Raw genomic sequence first — 22,838 nt, forward strand, 5'->3', positions numbered from 1 at the left:
TAATCCCCATTATCCATCAACCAGACAACAGCCCACATCCCCCCCCCCACTGGTCCATGGCAAAATGTCCTTCCTTAAAACTGGTCCCCGGTGGAAAAAAGGGCCGCTGCTGTATTTTTACTGTTGCAACAATACTGCTTAAGCCTGCACAAACATTCTGAATCAGTCATACAATGGAACTTGTAGAAGCTAAATACTTGGGATGCTTTAATGACTTAATAGCTGACCAAAAGTAGAAATCACCAAAGTGAAATAAAAACCAAAGTACACGACAGAGGTTATTAAAAATGACAGAAAAACAATATAAATTGAGTTAATTATAAAGAAATGGCAGTAGATTATCCAAGGTCCTATAAATAGACTCCATTAACGCACAAGGTTAAGACCTTAGTGGAATAGCATCCAATCATGGCACACACCTCAGAAAACACAAAGAATGTCTTTACTAGGATTACATTAAAAGTGATAATTAACTGCTTTCCTTTCCAGTCACCAAACAGAAAACATTAAAATAAAAGAAGGTGCCTACGACAACTATGTCTAGACAAAGATTTTGCAGTTTTTTTTATTTTTTTATTTATGCAAAGTAAAAAAAATAAGTCTGATTACTAAGGAAATATGAACTATATAATGTGCTACTTCGGTTTATGAGCTCCTAAAGCATTTACATATATGTCAACATTACATAGTTACATAGTAGGTGAGTTTGAAAAAAGTCCAACCTATGTGTTTGTTTATGTCAGTGTTACATTGTATATCCCTGTATGTTGTGGTCATTCAGGTGCTTACCTAATAGTTTTCTGAAACTATCGATGCTCCCCGCTGATAGCACCACCTGTGGAAGGGAATTCCACATGCTTGCCACTCTTACAGTAAAGAGCCCTCTACATAGTTTAACGTTAAACCTCTTTTCTTCTAAAATTAATGAGTGGCCATGTGTCTTGTTAAACTCCCTTCCACAAAGAAAGTTTTATCCCTATTGTGGGGTCACCAATATAGTATATGTAAATTGAAATCATATCCCCTCTCAAGCGTCTCTTCTCCAGAGAAAATAAGTTCAGTGCTCACAACCTTTCCTCATAACCAATATCCTCCTTTATTCGCTTTATTGCCTTTCTTTGTACACGCTTCATTTCCAGTACATCCTTCCTGGGGACCGGTGCCCAGAATTGCACAGAATACTCTAGGTGTGGATGGACCAGAGTCTTGTAGAGCGGGAGAAGTATTGTTTTATCTCTGGAGTCAATCCTCTTTTTAATGCACGTCAATATTCGGTTTGCTTTGTTAGCAGCAGCTTGGGATTGCATGCCATTGCTGAGTCTATCATCTAATAGGACCCCCAGGTCCTTTTTCCATCCTAGATTCCCCCAGAGGTCCCCCCCCCCCTATGAATAGATTGCATTCATAGTTTTGCCAACCAAATGCATTATTTTACATTTTTCTACATAAAACCTCATTAACCGTGTAGTTGTCCACCCCATTAATTTGGGCAGAACTTTTTGCAAGGTTTCCACATTCTGTGGAGAAGTCATTGCCCTGATTAGCTTAGTATTGTCCGCAAATGCAGAGATTGAACTCCATCCTCCAGGTCATTTATGCACAACTTAAAACGATTGGTCACAGCACAGACCCCTGGGGGACGGCCAAAGATTTTGCACGATAAACATTCTAAAGCATACTATTATACCAACATCAAAAATAGACAATTTAAGATATACGTTTTATAAAGTAGAAAAGTTCTTCCATCTGCAAGACAATTGCTTGGTGCTAAAAGTGGGCCTGGAGTCAAAAAGATCTGATATACAGTACTTTGCAAATGTTTTAGACAGGTGTTAAGAAATGCTGTAAAGTAAGAATGCTTTCAAAAATCTACAATTATTTTTTTACAATTTACAAAATACAAAGCAAGAAAAATCCAAATCAAATCAATATTTGCTGCGACTATGCATTGGCTTTAGTGCCAGCATCAAGTCAGGAATTGTGTAGGGTTAGAATCAGGTGTATGATTAACCAATTATACCAAGCAGGTGCTAATGATCATCAATTTCATATGTAGGTTGACTGAAACAAAGAGCTACCCTGTTTCCCCGAAAATAAGACCTAGCGTGATTGTCATTGATGGCTGCAATATAAGCCCTACCCCCCAAATAAGCCCTACTCTGTTTCCCCCAAAAACAAGCCCTATCCTGAAATTAAGGACCTACAAGGACTTTAATTAGGGCTTATTTGGAGGGTAGAGCTAATATTTCAGCCATCACCGACAATCACGCTAGGTCTTATTTTTGGGGAAACAGGGTATGTAGGAGGCGTAAAACTAGGTAAAAGCCAAACTCTGCTACTAAGGTGAAGTTATGGAAGACCATTTTATGTCACAGGTCATACACCATGGCAAGACTGAACACAGCAACAAGATACAAGGTATGTTATACTGCACCAGCAAGGTTTCTTCCAGGCAAAGATTTCAAAGCAGACTGTGGCTTCAAGATATACTGTTCAAGCTCTTCTGTAAAAGCACAAAAAAAACGGGCAACACTGAGGACCACAGACGGAGTGGTCGGCCAAGGAAACTTAATGCAGTAGATGAAAGACCTCACATTGGAAGATGCCCAGCAGTGTCATCAGCACAAAAAACTGTCAGCAACCAGTGGGACTTAGGTCAGGATTAACCACTTAAAGAAGGGAAGATTTGCCCCCTTAACTACTTGCTTACTGGGCACTTAAACACCCTTCCTGCCCAGACCAATTTTCAGCTTTCGGTGCTCTCACACTTTGAATGACAATTACTCAGTCATGCAACACTGTACCCAAATGAATTTTGTGTCCTTTTTTTCCCACAAATAGAGCTTTCTTTTGGAGGTATTTGATCACCTCTGGGGTTTTTATTTTTTGTGCTATAAATGAAAAAAAGATCGAAATTTTTTTAAAAAACGCATATTTCTTTGTTTCTGTGACAAAATTATGCAAATTATTAATTTTTCTTCATGAATTTTGGCCACAAATTATACTGCTACATATCTTTGGTAAAAATAACCCAAATTAGTGGATATTATTTGGTCTTTGTAAAAGTTAGGGAGTCTACAAGCTATGGTGCGAATCATACAAAATTGATCACATCTGATGTACTGGTGGCCTATCTCATTTCTTGCGACCCGAACAAGTCAGGAAAGTACAAATAACCCCCAAATTACCCCTTTTTGGAAAGTAGACATTCCAAGGTATTTAGTAAGAGGCATAGTGAGCTTTTTGATGTTGTCATTTTTTCCCACAATTCTTTGCAAAATTAAGATTTTTTATTTTTTACATTTTTTCCACAAAATTGTCATTTTAATAGGTTATTTCTCTCACATGGCATGTGTATACCACAAATGACACCCCCCAAAAAATTCTGCTACTTTTCCTGAGTATTACAATACCACATGTGTGGGACTTTTTCACAGCCTGGCCACATAGAGAGGCCCAACATGCAGGGAGCGCCATCACGTGTTCTAGGAGCATAAATTACACATCTAACTTGTTGACTACCTATTACACTTTTGAAGGCCCTGGAGCACCAGGATAATGACACGTGGCACTGATGACAGATGGCATTGATACGTGGCACTGATGACACGTGGCACCAATACGTGGCACTGATGACACGTGGCACCAATACGTGGCACTGATGACACGTGGCACCAATACGTGGCATTGATGACGCGTGGCACCAATACGTGGCATTGATGACGCGTGACACTGACGACAGATGGCACTGACAGGTGGCACTGACGACAGATGGCCCTGACAGGTGGCACTGACGACAGATGGCACTGACAGGTGGCACTGACGACAAATGGCACTGACAGGTGGCACTGATGACAAATGGCACTGACAGGTGGCACTGATGACAAATGGCACTGACAGGTGGCACTGATGACAAATGGCACTGACAGGTGGCACTGATGACAAATGGCACTGACAGGTGGCACTGATGACAAATGGCGCTGACAGGTGGCACTGATGACAAATGGCGCTGACAGGTGGCACTGATGACAAATGGCGCTGACAGGTGGCACTGATGACAAATGGCGCTGACAGGTGGCACTGATGACAAATGGCGCTGACAGGTGGCACTGATGACAAATGGCGCTGACAGGTGGCACTGATGACAAATGGCACTGACAGGTGGCACTGGTGACAAATGGCACTGACAGGTGGCACTGATGACAAATGGCACTGACAGGTGGCACTGATGACAAATGGCACTGACAGGTGGCACTGACAAATGGCACTTATACGTGGCACTGATAACAGATGGCACTGGGGACAAATGGCACCAACAACAGGTGGCACTGATGACAGATGGCACTGGGGACAAATGGCACTGACAACAGGTGGCACTGGGGACAGATAGCACTAACAGATGGCACTGGGGACATATAGCACTAACAGGTGGCACATGGCACTGGGGGCGGATGGCACTTTTTTTTACTTAGCGTCCACTCTGCAGTTGTCTTTCGGGCTATAGGGCGGGCGCGAAGCGGTTAATGACCAGGCCATTTTTTGTGATATGGCACTGCGTTGCTTTAACTGACAATTGTGCGACGCTGTACCCAAACAAAATTGACGTCCTTTTTTTCTCAAAAATGTAGCTTTCTTTTGGTGGTATTTGATCATCTCTGCAGTTTTTTTTTTTTTTTGCACTATAAACAAAAAATACATTTTTTTAAAGTTTCTTCCTCAGTTTAGGCCAATATGTATTCTTCTACATATTTTTGGTAAAAAAACAAACAAAACCGCAATAAGGGTATATTGATTTGTAGATGCTATAACTTTTGCGCAAACCAATTAGGGGATAAATGTATGGCATTTTTATGATTTTTTTTTATTTTTTACTAGTAATGGTGGTGATCAGTGGTTTTTAGCAGGACTGCCACATTGCGACAGACAGATCGGACACTTGACACTTTTTTGGGCCCATTGGCATTTATACAACGATCAGAGCTAAAAATAGCAACCGGTTACTGTATAAATGTGTCACTGGCAGGGGAGTGGTTGACACTAGGGGGCGATCGAGTTAAGTGTTACCTAGGGAGGGGTTTCTAACCGTGGGGGCAGTATACCGACAGGGAGTAGAGAGAGATTGCTGTTCCTGATCACTAGGAAAAGCAGAGTTCACTCTTCTCCTTTGTCATAACGGGGATCTGTCTGTTTACTTTGACAGATCCCCCGTTCTGGCTCTCTAAGAAGCAATCTCGGGTGGCCAACGGCCGCCGGTCTTGCACATCGGCTCTCACGTCGCACTTGAGTGCCACCGGCGGCGCATTCCCTCTATACCCCTTAAAACGGTCTCTGTAGAGCTAAAGTGATTCTCGCTAGGAAGCCAACCTGCCACCGTATAACAAGGGCGACTGGTCAGCAAGTAGTTAAAAGGTGTCCTCAATGCTGAGAAATAAAGGCAGATTGTAATTTATCATGTCATAGCATCAAGTGTGAGATTGGCCCCCACAGAGCACTGATCTATACATTGAGTGACCGGGACTACATGAAGAGACAGGCAGATTTGAGATGATGGATTTGAGATAGATGACCTGTGGTGGTTAGTTCCCCAAGATGTTTGGAACAACCTACCTGCCAAGTTCCTTCAACATCGGTGTGCAAGTGTACCTAGAAATTATGCTGTTTTGAAGGCAAAGGGTAGTCTAACCAAATATTGATTCAATTTTCTCTTCTGTTCATTTACTTTCCATTTGGTTATTTGACAAAAATAAACTATCAAAACACTTTGCCTTGCATTTCTATTTTAAACTGAACAGGTTGTTTTACAAGGTAAGGGTTCATAAATACTTTACCCACCAAAAGTATTTACCTGTACGCACTGTGATTAAAGTGGTTATACCTGGGCCATGGCTGCAGCTGCAGTCATGACTCTGGTATCTTTTCAGCTAGCGATGCTGATGCTGAAGTAAAAGCCATCCAAGTGGCTAAAAACCTGCTGCAATACATTGCATGTGTGGTGCAAACACTGATTACATATACATGCAAAACCTAGATATGTCCACCTATGAGTACAGGGGGACAGGAGTGCTTTAATTTGTTTTTGTTAATTTTATTTTTTATTTTTACATGGTCTCCAATTTATCACTTTTATTGCTATCACAAGGGATGAACAACATAACTTTAGATAGAAGTTTCAGTAAATAGAACTTGTCACTGTTCATGCTATGTATATAAGCTGTAAAAGGGTAGAAGATTACCCTTTCACTGCCAGAGACTGTTTTTTCACATGTTAAAATGCACATTTTAGGTGTCCGTTTATGAAGCAGTGAAATCTTTTCAATGCTTCATTCTCTGGCATTCTCAGAGGAGATCTTTCTCCTTTATGTGCCAGTTTATGAAACAGAGTAGATCTTTTCACTATTGGAGGAGTGAAGAGATCTACAAACGCTTTGAACACTGCCTATGTACAGAATACGCAATACTAAAAAGGAAATACCATGCAACCTTATTTCCTGCCGCCTCCTCTTTACCCTTATTTTGCCAGAGATGTTTTGTGCTTTATTTGGACATGGTTAAAAATCATTTTAGGCCCAAGATGAATTAAAAACTACCAAAACATTTTTCCTGAAAGTGGACACTGGAGAAAAAAACAAAAAAAAAAAAAAACAAACAAAAAAAAAAAGCAGTCGTTTTTTTTTTCTTTAACCACTTGCAGACCGGACCAATTTGCTGGTCAAAGACCAGACCCCTTTTTGCGATTCGGCACTGCATCGCTTTAACTGACAATTGCGCAGTCGTGCGACGTGGCTCCCAAACAAAATTGATGTCCTTTTTTCCCACAAATAGAGCTTTCTTTTGGTGGTATTTGATCACCCCTGCGGTTTTTATTTTTTGCGCTATAACCAAAAATAGAGCGACAATTTTGAAAAAAATGCATTATTTTTTACTTTTTGTTATAATAAATATCCCCCAAAAATATATAAAACAACATTTTTTTCCCTCAGTTTAGGCCGATACGTATTCTTCTACATATTTTTGGTAAAAAAAATCGCAATAAGCGATTGATTGGTTTGCGCAAAAGTTATAGCGTTTACAAAATAGGGATAGCTTTATATCATTTTTATTAATCATTTTTTATTATTTTTTTTTTTACTAGTAATGGCGGCGATCAGCGATTTTTATTGTGACTGCGACATTGTGGGGGCCCCATCGGACATTTTTGACACATTTTTGGGACCATTGTCATTTATACAGTAATCACTGCTATATAAATGCAGTGATTCTTGTGTAAATGACACTGGCAGTAAAAGGGTTAACCAGTGGGTGGCAGTGTAGGGGTTAAGTGTTACTAGGGGTGTGTTACTAACTGTGGGGGGGTTGGGCTTTCATTTAGTGAACACTGATCTCTACTCCAATCACATGGAGCAGAGATCAGCGTCACTAGTTGCTAGGCAGAATGGAGAAATGTTGTTTACACAGCATTTCCTCCATTCGGCCGCTCCGTGAGACGATCGCGGGGATGCCCGCGGCGATCGAGTCCGTGGGTCCCGCGACCGGACTCACGGGGGTCCCGACCAGCGCGGGAGCGCGCCGCCGGCGGCGCGCTCCCGATGGCAGGGCAGCATTGAATATTGGACGTACCTGTACGCCAATATGCCTGCCCGTGCCATTCTGTCGACGTACATCGCCGTGCGCTGGTCGGGAAGTGGTTAATATGACATATTAGCCAACTGTTTATAAAGCATGACCACTCATTTTTGGTCATGGAATTGTAAGATATATATTTTTTGGAAAATATAAGAGATGAGGTTGTGCTGAGTAAATCAGCATGTCAAACTTTAAAACTGCATGTGCCTGTGAAAACGATGACAAACGTATCCTAAATGTCTCAGACAACGCTTTAATTTAAAGTTAACCATGAATAATGGGCATATAACTGTGGTGACAGGCATATACTACAGTATTTCACAAAAGTGAGTACACACCTCACATTTATGTAAATATTTTATTCTGTGTTCATGTGACAACACTGAAGAAATTACACTTTTCTACAATGTAAAGTAGTGAGTGTGCAGCTTTATAACAGTGTCAATTTGCTGCCCCCTCAAAATAATGCAACACAGCCATTAATGTCTAAACCACTGGCAACAAAAGTGAGTACACCCCTAAGTGAAAATGTTCAAATTGGGCCCAAAGTATCAATATTTTTTGTGGCCACCATTATTTTACAACCCTCTTGGGCATGGAGTTCACCAGAGCTTCATAGGTTGTCACTGGTGTCCTCTTCCACTCCTCCATGTTCACATCATAGAGGTGGATGTTAGAGACCTTACGTTCCTCCACCTTCCGTTTGAGAATGCCCCACAGATGCTCACTAGGTTTTAGGTCTGGGGACATGCTTGGCCAGTCTATCACCTTTACCATCAGCTTTAGCAAGGCAGCGGTCATCTTGAAGGAGTGTTTGGGGTTATGTTGGAATACTGCCCTGTGGATCAGTCTCTGAGGGAAGGGGGATCATGCTCTGCTTCAGAATGTCACAGTACATGTTGGCATTCTTGGTTCCCTCAATTAACTGTAGCTCCCCAGTGCCAACAGCACTCAGGCAGCCCCAGACCATGACACTCGCACCACCTGATACCCTGCAATACCCAGCCATAGTCAGTGATACCCTGCAATACCCAGCCATAGTCGGTGATACCCTGCAATACCCAGCCATAGTCGGTGATACTCTGCAATACCCAGCCATAGTCGGTGATACCCTGCAATACCCAGCCATAGTCGGTGATACTCTGCAATACCCAGCCATAGTCGGTGATACTCTGCAATAGCCAGCCATAGTCGGTGATACCCTGCAATACCCAGCCATAGTCGGTGATACTCTGCAATACCCAGTCATACCCGATGATACTCTGCAATACCCAGCCATACTCGGCCATGCTCAGCCATACTCTGTGATACCCTGCAATACCCAGCCATACATAAATTTAAAATAGTGGTGCTGTACTCATGGGCCATTTTTGGTACTACTGGCAAGTACCATTCGTACATATCTTGTGCATCTATTGTGTATTCTATTCCAGTATATATATATATCCCGCTCAAAGGGTTAACATCTAATATTGGATTCTGTCTACTTTTAGATACTGTATTTAATATATTTATAGAGGGAATCTGTGACTACTCTCTGCTGTGTGTGATTTATAGTCTAATATATTTCTACATGACCGTTGCATATCAGGAGAGAGCCATTCTAGTACAAACAGTTTTTTTGATCTGGGGGATTTTTTTTCACAGTGGCACCCTAGTCCATAATGCATATGTTTCTGTTTTATCTAGCGATACAGATCATAGACCACATGATATGTGTGTATCTTACTATCATAAACACACATATGAAAACTTGAAATTCTTTTTGGGTGTCTGTTGGTTCTGTGAGGTTACCCTATACCCTGAACCACAAGTTTACCAGGTAAGCATACATATATGTAATTGGTCTTTTTATATATGTACTTCTTCTGGAGAAATGTTGAAACAGTCATAGCTATACTTGTACAGATATATACTACACTAAATATTTACACCCTCTTGTTTAATATACCAGCACCTACCCAGTTTGAGGAAGCTAATTTCTGTACCAGCCAATTTCTGTACCCTAGATCCAACCCTCTGTAGCTGCATTGTTGGGTAACTGCTAATCGTGTCCATACAGGGTGTTTGTATGTTGGTTATATGGTTTTTGTAATTTTAACTATGCTGTAATAAAATGTATACTTTTTTATTGATTTCCCCTCTCATTATGTGCCCACAAAGTCCACCAATTTTTTGATTTGGTCAATCCTTGTATATAGTTGCATATTCAATTGGCAGACTCCGAGACTTCAATAGGACAGCCATGCAGCGAAAGGCATCCAGCAAGATGCTGCATGTGCGGGACTGCTGTCTCCTATGGCAACAGTCTTTAACCACTTCCGGACCACCGCACGTCGATGTGCATCCCTACTTTGGGGTTGGATATCGTTATGGCAGCAGCCAGCTGCCATAAACCCAGTATCCCTGTGTTCAGCCGGCAGTCCGGAACAAGATAAAAGTGGTCTATGTGGGGGATTTGCCGCAAGATCACTTTTATCAGTGGCGGGACAGGGCCCACCCCCTCCCACCAGGATCCGAAGCAGTTGGCAGCAGCGGAGGCGATTCGATTCTTCTCAGTGCTGTGCATGGAGACGAGTGAGGGCAAGATGGCCCCCACCTGTCTCCATGACTTTGCAGGGCGGAAGCGACGTCATAACGTCCCTTTCACCCATAACTCTTAAAAAGCCCATTTTATTTATTTATTTATTTTTTAAATGACAATTTTGTTTTTATTGCATTTTAGTGTAAATATGAGATCTGGGGTCTTTTTTGACCCCAGATCTCATATTTAAGAGGTCCTGTCATGTTTTTTTCTATTACAGGGGATGTTTACATTCCTTGCAATAGGAATAAAAGTGACACAATTTTTTTTATTTTTTTAAACAGTGTAAAAATAAAAAGGTAAAATAAATAAGAAAAAAAAATGTTTTTAAACGTGTCCCATCTCCCTGCAAGCCACAGTCCCAACCCTGTGGTGCTCTCCTGCTTCTGTATAGGCCCTCACACAGCCTAGCAGCCAGATATGCCTGGGATAGGCCCAATCTTTGGTCTAGCAGTACAACACATGTCCATCCAGACAGCCGTCCAGGTGGCACAGAACATAGATCATCCTGACTCCACCCAAATATATAGGCTCTCCCAGCAGGTCATTGGACATTCTGAAGCTTCGTTGCTATATTTACGTTAAGACTATTTTTTCATTGTATTTTTTACTAGCTGTTAAGTACTTTTCATCCACTGTACTTAGCTCATTTGCACTGCATTCTTGCTTTTTTGCACATTATTGACCATGGTTTCTATTATTTTACTTATATGATTTTTTTTTTCCCCAAATCCGTGTCCACGTTGTAAGTGTGTATTTATATTATCACAGTTTACATTGGAGCGCAACACCATCACTTGATTGTTTTTATATATTTTTTTTTTTGGGTAGTATTTGGTCCATATGGTAGTTGCAGCACCATTGACCATTATTTATTCATATTCCATTGGAGCGCAGGAATGACCATTTTATTATTCAACCAGGATAATTATTCCTGGTAAGTCAATTTGTGTGTATTACACACACACCTTATCTCACAACACAAACGTGAGTATACCCCTATGTGGAAGTGAAAAATCACCAAATTAGGCCGAATTAGCCATTTTCCCTCCCTGGTGTCATGTGACTCATTAGTGGTACAAGGCCTCACTTGTGAATGGGGAGCAAGTTTGGTGTCATTGCTCTCTCTCTCATACTGGTCACTGGAAGTTCAACATGGCACCTCATGGCAAAGAACTCTGAGGATCTGAAAAAAAAGCGTTGCTCTACATAAAGATGGCATAGGCTATATGACGATTGCCAAGACCCAGAGGCTGTCTTTGGGAAGTAGATGTATTAGTGCTTCCAGCATTGCTGCAGAGGTTGAAGGGGTGGGGGGGGGGGGAGGGGGCAGCCTGTCAGTGTTCAGACCATACACCGCACACTGCATCAAATTGGTCTGCATGGCTGATGTCCCAGAAGGGAGCCTCTTCCAAAAAATTATGCACAAGAAATCATGGAACCATGTCATGTGGTCTGATGAGACCAAGATGAACTTAATTGGTTTAGATGGTGTCAAGCGGGTATGGCAACCAGGTGAAAGGAACAAAGACAAGTGTGTCTTGCCTACTGTCAAGCATGGTGGTCAGAGTGTCTTGGTCTTGGGCTGCATGAGTGCTTCCAGCACTGGGGAGCTATGGTTCATTGAGGGAACTATGAATGCCACCATGTACTCTAACATACTGAAGCAGAACATGATCCCCTCCTTTCAGAGACTGGGCTGCAGGGCAGCATTCCAACATAATGACCCCAAAAACACCTCTAAGGCAATCACTGCCTTGGTAAAGAAGCTGAGGGTAAAGGTAATGGACTGGTCAATGTAAAAGAAAGAAGGAGGGAGGTGCATCTAAGTGAAATATTAAAAAGGTATTTTAATAGCGCAAACATAAATGCACTTACAGGAACAAAGACATCATTGGCATATCTGTCATGTGTAGGGCCCTCCTTGAGGGGTGCCAGCAACCTGATTTCCCCCAGCGATCATTTATGCATGCGCTATTAAAATACCTTTTTAATATTGCACTTAGGTGCTCTTCCCTCCTTCTCTCTTTTAGGCTGCATTCACACCTGAGCGTAGCGTTTTCAAGCGTTTTTTGCAGCGTTTTTTACCGCGATTTGCGGCATTTTGCTGCGTTTTTACCGCGATTTGCGGCATTTTTCACCACGATTCGCAGCGTTTTTTACCGCGAATTTGTGCAGGGCAAAAGGTCACCAATGTTAAAAGAAGAAAAACGCCCAAATCAGCCCGATTAGCGCGACAAAAAAGGGTCCGGAACTTGTTTGAGCTTCAGGCGTAGGGCTTCAGGTGACTTGGAGTGGAGATGTGAACCATCTCCATTGAGAATAATGGATTTTTCCCCCTCCAGCGTTTTGTAGCTTCAGGCATCAAGCTACAAAACGCTCAGGTGTGAATGGGGTCTAACATTGCTCACAGAGTACCTTGGCTATGCTCTGGGGATGGCTGGCACCTGAACCTTTTTAACGCTTATATGGACAAATTCAACCAAAAAAAACAATATTTATCTGAACTAAACTACAATACAGGCTCTCTCACTGCCATGCGCTGGGTAACCCTCTCTTTTTGATGGACTGGTCAAGCATGTCTCCAGGCCTAAAACCCTTTTTTTTCCTAAACCAAATCATTTTTTATTTTTTATTTTTTTATTAAAACATAGAAACAAAATATGTCAAAATGAACCCATTAAGTATGAGGACGTAAGAAAATACATAAAACAAAAACTAAAAAAAAAAAAAGAAAAAAAACCTTGAACCTCTTGGATTAAAGTAATTTAGCATATAATAAACAAAACATAATAGGAGCATGAATACATTTCACTTTTTTTTTTCATTTCAATTTTTACACTCATCAAATTAGGCTCCCATAATATCAATCATCAGACTATGGCATAAATAAATAAACCATCATGTCATTCATTACTAGGTTCTATCCCACATGACCATATTTTACCAAACCTTTGAGGTGTACCTCTATGCTTAAGTTTTTTTTGTTTTTTTTCCCTTTTAAGTATATAGTTAAGTTTCTCAACCCATTGTTTGAGTTGGAGGACCAGCAGATGACCATTTTTGTAAAATAACTTTACATGCAGAGTATAGAGATCTTACCCACATAGTATGCATCTCCACTGGAATTGATCCACTGGTATTGCTCCATCAGGTTTTATTCCAAATAATGCAAGTTTGAGCGTCCCTATTATCTCAGTGAAGCATAGTAAATTTAAGGTTATAAATATTTTTTCCCCAATAACGATAAAGCTTTGGACATCACCAGAGCATCTGAAGGAGAGAACCATTAAATAGAGATCATTGCGGGCATAACGGTGTTGTATATTTTCCCCAGGCATAGAGTTTGTGATGTATGATAAAGCTGAGATAGCCTTTGAGAGGGCAAGAGAGATGCCCTGGGAAGTGTTTCCAGGGCTCGTTTCCAGTCCACCTCATCTAAATGTCTCCTTGCAAAATTATTATTATTTTTTTTTAAAGTGTTCTCTATTTGTAAGTTGGAGTAAAGATCTATTAATTGCCGTTTCACACAGGCAACCGAGGTTGCCTTTGTTAGAATTTTAGAGTGTTCATACTGTAATTGGATTTTTGAGCTTTAAATTTGTAATGCATGACGTTTTTGAAGATATTGGCAGAAGTTATTCTTCGTTAACTGATAGTGGTCTTTTAATATATTAAAAGGAAGTAGAACGTCTCCTTCATATAACTGGTACAGAAATAAGATGCCTGCCTTTTTTACAGTCTATTCAATTCATAAGGGTAAAAGTTATCCCATATGGGCATGTGTTTGGTATACCCCTTATGCCGACTAATATTTTGCACTGCTTCCAATAACCTATGAATTAAGTAGAAAGTAGGGAAGCCCTTATTATAAAAATGGTGAGCTACTACTAGTTGAGCTAAAGGATATTTTTTTTAAATTGAGATATTATCTTTGTGTAGGGTCATCCATGTCCACTACCTTCCAACCATGCCAATGTTGTAATTGTGATGCGATAATGTATAATCTTGCATTTGGTATCAAAAAGACCTAAACCATCTGTGAGCATCTGTGGGGCATCCTCAAATGGAAGGTGGAGGACCGCAAGGTCTCCAACAGCCACCAGCTCTGTGATGTCATCATGGAGGAATGGAAAAAGACTCCAGTGGCAACCTGTGAAGCTCTGATGAACTTCATGCCCAAGAGGGTTAAGGCAGTGCTGAAAAATAATGGTGGCAACACAAAGAAATATTGACACTTTGGGCATTTTCACTTAGAGTCGGCTCACTTTTGTTGCCAGCAGTTTAGACATTAATGGCTATGTGTTGAGTTATTTTGAGGGGACAGCAAATGTACACTGTTATACAACTGTAAACTCACTACATTACATTGTAGCGAAGTGTCATTTCTTCAGTGCTGTCACATGAAGATATAATAAAATATTGAGAGAGAGATAATAGGGTCACATGACGAAACACGTAGGAATAATATGATTTATTTGGACACCGGAAGTGACGTGTTTATTGTGAATACCCCTTCATTTATTCTGAGTGTTTTAAAATAAACTGGCATACTTCACTATTTGGGGCTCCTTCCTCTTCCCTTTATGATTTATGTGGTATACCATGGGAGAACACAGTGGAAATCTTACTGCAGCTGTGGTAAAGTGACAGATTCAGCCCTACTATGCACCAAGGATACAGCTCTTTGGATACTATTACTTTTTTGCTGTTTACCTTACAGCAGTAAGATAAGGAGCCATTGCACCTGGTGTTTTGTGGGCACTTTGAAGATTCTGGATCACTTAGTCACATATTCAAGTCTTTTTTATGTTTTATTCACAGACTTGGCAATTTATTTATTTTAATTTTTATATTTTTTTGGTTTATCATTCATTCAATTTCATACAAAATATTTTTTTGTGGACTGCTTCATATATGGCACTTATGTTTGCACAGATATTTATTGTGCACATATTTGGATGATCACTTTGCACTTTATATTTATTGCACAAATCAGTTGTGATGAGGAGATTTATTTATTTCCTTCAGATTTAAGTTATATTTATTTATGACACATATATAGTCTATTTTTGTATAGTAGCATTTTAACATTTTATCCTTTTTCAGCACATTTATTTGTGTTTATTGGAGCGTGACACCATATATTTATTTTCTATATTTTATATATATATATATATATATATATATATATATATATATATATATATATATATATATATATATATATATATATATATATATAGATATAGATATAGATAGAGAGAGAGAGAGAGAATTGGACACGGCAGTCCGGCGGACAATCCGCCTGTCTGTGTGCGAGTCCGCCGGACTTTTGAAATGAACGGACTTGCCCACACATGGAGAAAAGTCCATTCATTTTGAACGCGGCTCCAGGTAGACGGGACTAGTGAAGGAAGTCAATGTTGCCACCTCCATATGCGAGATTGACACCTCACGAGCCCCGTCACCTGGTATTGACTTAAAGGGGAAGCCCTACGCCGAAAAAAGTCCATATCAGACCCTTATCCGAACACGTAGCCCGATGAGCGAGCGCCCCCACCCCCCCCCCCTCCTGAGCCATACCAGGCCACATGCCCTCAACATGGGGGGGTGCTTTGGGGAAGGGGGGGCCCTGCGGCCCCCCCACCCCAAAGCACCTTGTCCCCATGTTGATGAGGACAAGGGCCTCTTCCCTACAACCATGGCCGTTGGTTGTCGGAGTCTGCGAGCAGGGGGGCTTATTGGAATCCGGGAGCCCCCTTTAATAAGGGGGCTCCCAGATACTGTCTCCCACCCTATGTGAATGAGTATGGGGTACATTGTACCCCTACCCATTCATCTGGTGAAAAAAGTGTAAATAAAAAACACAACACAAGTTTTAAAAATAAATAATTGGACAGCTCCGGTGTTCTTCTCTTCTTCCTTCTTGGGGGGGGTTTTCTCGCCGGACTCCTCCGATATCTTCTGCTCTTTTACTAGCAGAGGAGCCCGGCTTTCTTCTTAGTCGTCGCCGTCCGGGGGTCTTCTTCTGACTTCGGGGTCTTGTCCCGACATTGACTTGCTTCGCTAGTCCCGTCTACCTGGAGCTGCGTTCAAAATGAACAGACTTTTCTCTGTGTGTGGACAAGTCCGTTCATTTCAAAAGTCAGGCGGACTCCCGCCATAGTCCGGCTGATTGACCGCCGGAAAAGTCTGGTCCTGTGTGGGCAGGTCCGCTCGTTCGGAAAGTCCAGTGGATCTCCGCTGCAAAGACCGGTGGTTTGTCCACCGGACTAAGTCCGCCAGATAGTCCGAACGTGTGTACGATGCATTAGTCTGAAGCCATGTATTATCAATTAACTGTTTTTACTCTTTTTAAATCATAATGGCAACAGAAACTACCCAAATTGACCCCTTTAACCACTTTCAGACCGGACCATTTTGCTGGTAAATGACCAGAGGTCTTTTTACACTTTGGCACTGCGCTGCTTTAACTGGTAATTGCGCGGTCATGCAATGTTGTACCCAAACGAAATTTGCGTCCTTTTCTTCCCACAAATAGAGCTTTCTTTTAAAGGTATTTGACTGACTCTGTGATTTCTATTTTTTGCGATATAAACGTAAAAAGACCGCAAATTTTGAAAAAAAATTATATTTTCTACTTTTTGTTATTAGAAAAATCCAATAAACTCAATTTTAGTCATACATTTAGGCCAAAATGTATTCAGCCACATGTCTTTGGTAAAAAAAAAGTCAATAACTGTATATTTATTGGTTTGCGCAAAAGTTGTCACATCTACAAACTAAGGTACGTTTTCTGGAATTTACGCAGCTTTTAGTTTACGACTGCCTATCTAATTTCTTGAGGTGCTAAAATGGCAGGGCAGTACAAAACCCCCCCAAATGACCCCATTTTGGAAAGTAGACCCCCTAAGGAAATTGATAAGTGGCATGTTGAGCCCATTGAATATTTTATTTTTTTGCCTCAAGCGATTGAATAATGACAAAAAAATTTGTTTGCTGAACACGCTGGATGTGTACTGAGGATGAAAGCTAAGTTCGCTACACTGATTGTACAATATGCAGTATAATTTAGAGCACATGTGAGTGTTTATTTATCGGAGCATACGCCTAATGAGACGACAGATGGTATCCTGGGGTATTTACTCCCAGTTCTGGACCAGGGCATCACTGAGCTCCTGAACAGACTGAGGTGCAACCTGGCAGTGTCAGATGGACCGAAACATAAATGTCACAAAGGTATTGGATTTAGGCAAGGTGAGATGGGGGCCATTCAATGGTATCAATTCCCTAATCTTCCAAGAACTGGCTGCATACACTTGCCATATGAAGCTGGGCATTGCTGTGCACTAGAAGGAACCCAGGACCCACTGCACCACCTAATAGCAGTCAGAGTGCCATTGTCTAGCCTGTAGAGGTCTGTGCGTCCCTCCATGGATATGCCTCCCCAGACCATCACTGACCTACCACCAAACCAGTCATGCTGTACGATGTTACAGGCAGCATAATGTTCTCCATGGCTTCTCCAAACCCTTTTACGTCTGCCACGTGCTCAGGGTGAACTGGTTTTCATCGGTGAAAAGCACAGGACGCCAGTGGCGGACCTGCCAATTCTGCTCAATCGCAAATGCCAATCAGGCTCCATGGTGCCGGGCGGTGAGCACAGGGCCCACTAGAGTATACCGGCCCTCAGGCCACCCTCGTGAAGTTAGTTTCTGATTATTTGGTCAGAAACTTTCAAACCAGTGGCCTGCTGGAGGTCATTTTGTAGGGCTCTGGCAGTGCTAATCCTGTTCCTCTTTCCACAAAGGAGCAGATACTAGTCCTGCTGATGGGTTAAGGACCTTCTATGGCCCTGTCCAGCTCTCCTAGAGTAACTGACTGTTTCCTGAAATCTCCTTCATGCTCTTCTGGCAATGGTACGTATTAATGTGCCATCCTGGAGGAGTTGGGTTGTCCATGCAACATCTATAGGGCCCGGGTATTGTCTCATGCAACCAATAGTGACACGGATCCTAGCCGAATGCAAAACTAGTGAAAACAGTCAGAAAAGATGAGCAGGGACAAAAAAAAATGTCAATGGCTTCCACCTGTAAAACCATTCCTGTTTCGGAGGTTGTCTCATTGCTGCCCATATAGTGCCCCTGTTAATTTAATTAACAACAAAGCAGCTGAAACTGAATAGCAACCCTTAACTGGCCAGTGTGTGTATATATATAAAAAAAAATATATATTATATATATATATATATATATATATATATATATATATATATATATATATATATATATATATATATATATATATATATATATATATATATATATATATATATACATACACATTTTATTTTTTTACTTTGTGGTTTATTTTTGTTGTCTGGTCAACCTATGATTACTTATTACCGCCCCAATGCTGTGGATATGGGTAGACCTTAGTTACAACAGAAAAAAAAAACTGCAGACTTTTTCAAATTGGTTAAACATGATTTTTCATCTTGATGGGTAAGTGTGTATGAAGCCCCATGATTCTGGGCTTGCATTTGTAATCAAGTTGTTATATGTACTTATTTGTACATGTATTTTTTTAATATAGCAGATATTTTGACAGCAACACTTCTCCTGAGGAGGCCAATGTTGGCGAAACATGTTGAGAAAAAGATTTGTGTAGCTGCTATTGAAGACAGACACTAGACTTTATGCTGCAATTAAATTTGTACCAGTGACCATGGGAGAGAATAAAATTGGTATACATTTTTAAAATAAAATTGATTGTTTCGTTTATGTGCACCCAAAAAGTCCTTTATACCTCTTCATTGTACTTTGATATATTAGGGGTGTGGCACTTGTGTCTATTCTCATCAAGTAAGGCACATTTTTTCCATTACTGAACAATGTCCTTTAAAATACCAGGGACCCATTATTGCATAGTATGTTACACAGGTAAACCCTTTAACTTCAATTAGCCCATCATGTAAAGGGCCAAAAATGAATTTGTATTGTATGCATATGATTGAATATTCAAAATTAAACACATCTACAATTGTAATCAATATATGGTATTCAGCTAGCACCTCTTCTAGTAGGAGAACAAGAAAATGACTTGCATGCCTATTTGATTATATACTCCATTCATTTTTAAAAATCTTGAGTCATCTCTTGGAAGCACCGTTATTACAAAGCAAATAAACCTATCTTACAAATTTCATTATTTGTTGTCTCTTGTGCCAAACAGTATTTTCTGCATGGCAGACAAGGTTGCCTGTCCCCCCGTACAAACTGACTATACCGATTCAACATCTCTCCTTAATCTCACTAATCTTAGCTGGGCTATTGGTTAAAAAAAAAAAAAAAAAGGTCCTCATATTTAACCTTCACTGCATTAGAAATCAGTGACTGCATTCAACTAAATAAAAGCTGAACGCTTGGAAAATACATTCTGCTTTAATTAGTCTACTGTGATAGCTGATTTAAAAGGATCGGTTTTGAAAATACGTTGAGTCCATGCATCCCATTTATTTACAAAGCTTCAAAATATGAAACATTTGGTCAGTGCTACAATCAAAGAACTTGTATTTGCACTTATTCACATTTGTTCCTCCCCCATAAGCCCCTAGGAGAAAATCATTAAACTTTCTCAATTTTATTGCCATTCCCAGAGTTCCTACTGCTAAATTATGTATTTTTTAACAGCAACAAAATAAGGACAGTTAGTTCACAGCAAAAAAAATAGTAGATTAGCAGTTAAAGTAGCTCTCCTTGCCATATAGCTAGAGAGCTTTAACATTTATAGCAATGGTTTTGACAAATATCTGCAGTTTTGTTAGTTAACAATTATGAAATCTTGCCACATTTTATAGTCGGAACACAACATCACTTTTTACAGCCTGCAACATAGTGCAGGGACCTGTAGTCAGGGGAGGCAGAGGCTCACCTGCCATGAACATTAAAAAAAAAAAAAATAATTGAGCTTCGAGGGTCGTGGCTCAGCGGCCTGAGGTCACAGACTCCAAAATTTGGGGGGTAGATAGCCCAAGTTCTACCTCACAACTGGTAAAAAAAAAACGTGTGGGGCTCCTACGATCTATGGTTCCATACAATACAGGGCTCCATGCGCAGCCTGTCAGAAGCTACATACAGACCAGCCAGTCTAAAAACAAGCTGGCACACTGTTTGCTGCAGACAGAGGATGAGCTCACAGTGCCTCTTACTTCTTGTTGGAGGCACTGAGCTCAATGCACAGCTTGGAGTCTTGGACCAATGGTAAAGTACCATTAGCCCCAGCTGGCCAATAAAAATGCTGCAGTGGCGTAGCTAGCACATATGGCACCTGGGGCTGGTCATTTTTTTGCACCCCCCCCCCCCCAATCAAGAAAAATGGTATGTGGCAATATAACGGCACCACGCCAAAACTGTGGGTATGGTAAGATTGCATCAACAGTGGGAGGGGCTTAAAGGGCCATATGTTTTAATGACTGTGCCACAAGCGAGTATGTAGCAGACAGTGCAAACTTCAGTATACTGATTTTAATAAAATAAAATTGTTCTAATGCATATCCTTTACTATACACAGATAACCTTAAAGTGATCTTAAAGCCTTTTTTTCTAAATAATAAATATGTTATACTTGCCTGTTCTGTTGCAGTGGTTTTGCACAGAGCAGCTTGGATCCTCCTCTTCTCATGTCCCTGGCTAGCACCCCTGGCCCCTCCCTTTTTTGGGTGCCCCCACAGCAAGCAGCTTGCTATAGGGGCACCTAAGCAGGTGTGCTCCCGAGCTGCAGCTCTGTGTTCAACCACACATGGAGGCACGGCTTGACACCGCTTCCTCTGTCTTCTGATTGGCTCTCTGGCTGTGACCGACAGCAGTGGAAGCCAATGGCTCATAAATAAAAATATATAACAATTTTAAAGTAATAGTCCACAGTGTCCTGCGTGACAAGGGTTAATTAAAGCTTATCTCCAGCTTGAACTTAAGTTTAAATTGTTTGTTCGGGCTAAGCTGGCCCAATAGACTATTGTCCTCAAGTGCGGACACAGTGTGCTTTATAAACAGTATGCATCTGAGGCTACATACAGTATATATACAGCACTGTGCTCCCAATGTAAGACCTTCCCGTCTCACAGCCAGAAGAAAATAGCATTGGTCAGCAGTCATTGATAGGTAGCTTTGTATTCTTTGAGTCAGAAAGGCAGAATGATGATGTCACAATCTCCAACTCAGCTAAGCTAATTAGAGAAAGCTTTGTACTCACTGATAGAATGCAAAGTCGGCTATAAATGAGGACCGCTCAGATGCCATTTTGTTCCAGGTGTGAGACAAAGGGCTTGTCATGCACCCGAACACAGTGTGTAATACTGTATGTAGCTTCAGCTCCATATAGTTTATACAGCACAATCAGAGAACGCTCATGGTAGTGAGGGAAAGAGTTCATTTGGGCCAGCTTGGCCCAAACTATTTAAACTGAAAGTAAAGTTGGAAATCAGCTTTAAAGTGATTGCAACTACCCTTTTTTTTTCAGTAAACATTTTAAACGTTCCTGCTCTGCGCAACAGTTTTGTATGGAGCAATCCCAATACTCCTCTTCTCGGGTCTTCCGCGAGCACTCCTGGAGCTTTTTCCCTGCCAAGTGACCACTATAGCAAGATGCTTGCTATGGTGGCACTCTTATAGGCTCGCTTCCAAGCAGGCTGTGTGTGTTCATAGAGATAGAGTGTGGCTCAACCCTGCTCCCTCCTCACTTGCTGTGACTGGCAGCAGCAGGAGAAAATGGCTCCTATTGCTGTCCGAGTATATGAGGAGGCAGAGAGAGATACTGCTCATCACTGGATTGAGATCAGGCTTGGGTAATAAGGGGGCTGGGGGGGGGGGGGGATCTGCACAAGGTAAAAGGTAGGTAAAAAAACTTTCAGCCTTTAAAACTACTTTAGGAGAGATTATTTGCCATGGGAAATAGAGATAGAAGTATATATAGTTCTCCACAAAGCTGTTAGACAAACACTGCAGGGTTGAGTGCAGGAATGGACACTGGCACCCATTAGGACACATTCTTTTATATTGGCTTTTCTGAACACTGGTGTGTTTCTATGTTTATCCACAAGTCTCATCAATCCCAGCAATTAAAGGATGCACTTAGACAATTCTGACCATTTCCAACTACAAAATGGTATAATCACCATTCACACACAACTCTGGCATTAGATTCTCTTTTGCAAACAGCTCCCATGTGACTCAAGAAAGGCATATAACTGAATCCTGTCAATCATGATGCAAGCCCACGTAGTGGCAGATGCAATGCCTTGTACTGTCTTCACAAGAACAGAGAGGTGAGCTTCATCTTCCCACATACATTAATTAACTCTAATGGTTCATGTGTTCCAGACTCTTGCATTATTATGATTATTATTATTTTTTTATATATATATTTCACATTATCTCACTCTGTGGTGGCAGAGTTATGGGTTTCCCCAACCTACAACTGTCAATGTTGCCAGTTTGGTCAGCAGGCAAATGTGGGGCAAATATAAAGACAGGATGTTAAGAATTGTATTTATGTAGATTAACAATATGTATTGCAAGAGTTAGTCACAGTTCTAAAAATGTGATATACTTTTAAAAAAACGGTAAGT

General features: G+C 41.0%; 1 protein-coding gene across 3 annotated transcripts in view; it reads right to left on the bottom strand.

The window, feature by feature from the left end:
- Positions 1–22,838, bottom strand: part of STXBP5 (syntaxin binding protein 5) — a 641,864-nt gene that overhangs the window by 254,093 nt on the left and 364,933 nt on the right. The window lies entirely within an intron of this gene.

The sequence above is a fragment of the Lithobates pipiens genome, unplaced genomic scaffold (assembly GCF_037356315.1).
Source record: "Lithobates pipiens isolate NorthernLeopardFrog02 unplaced genomic scaffold, aLitPip1_a1.2 Scaffold_18, whole genome shotgun sequence".
NCBI classification, from domain to species: Eukaryota; Metazoa; Chordata; class Amphibia; order Anura; family Ranidae; genus Lithobates; species Lithobates pipiens.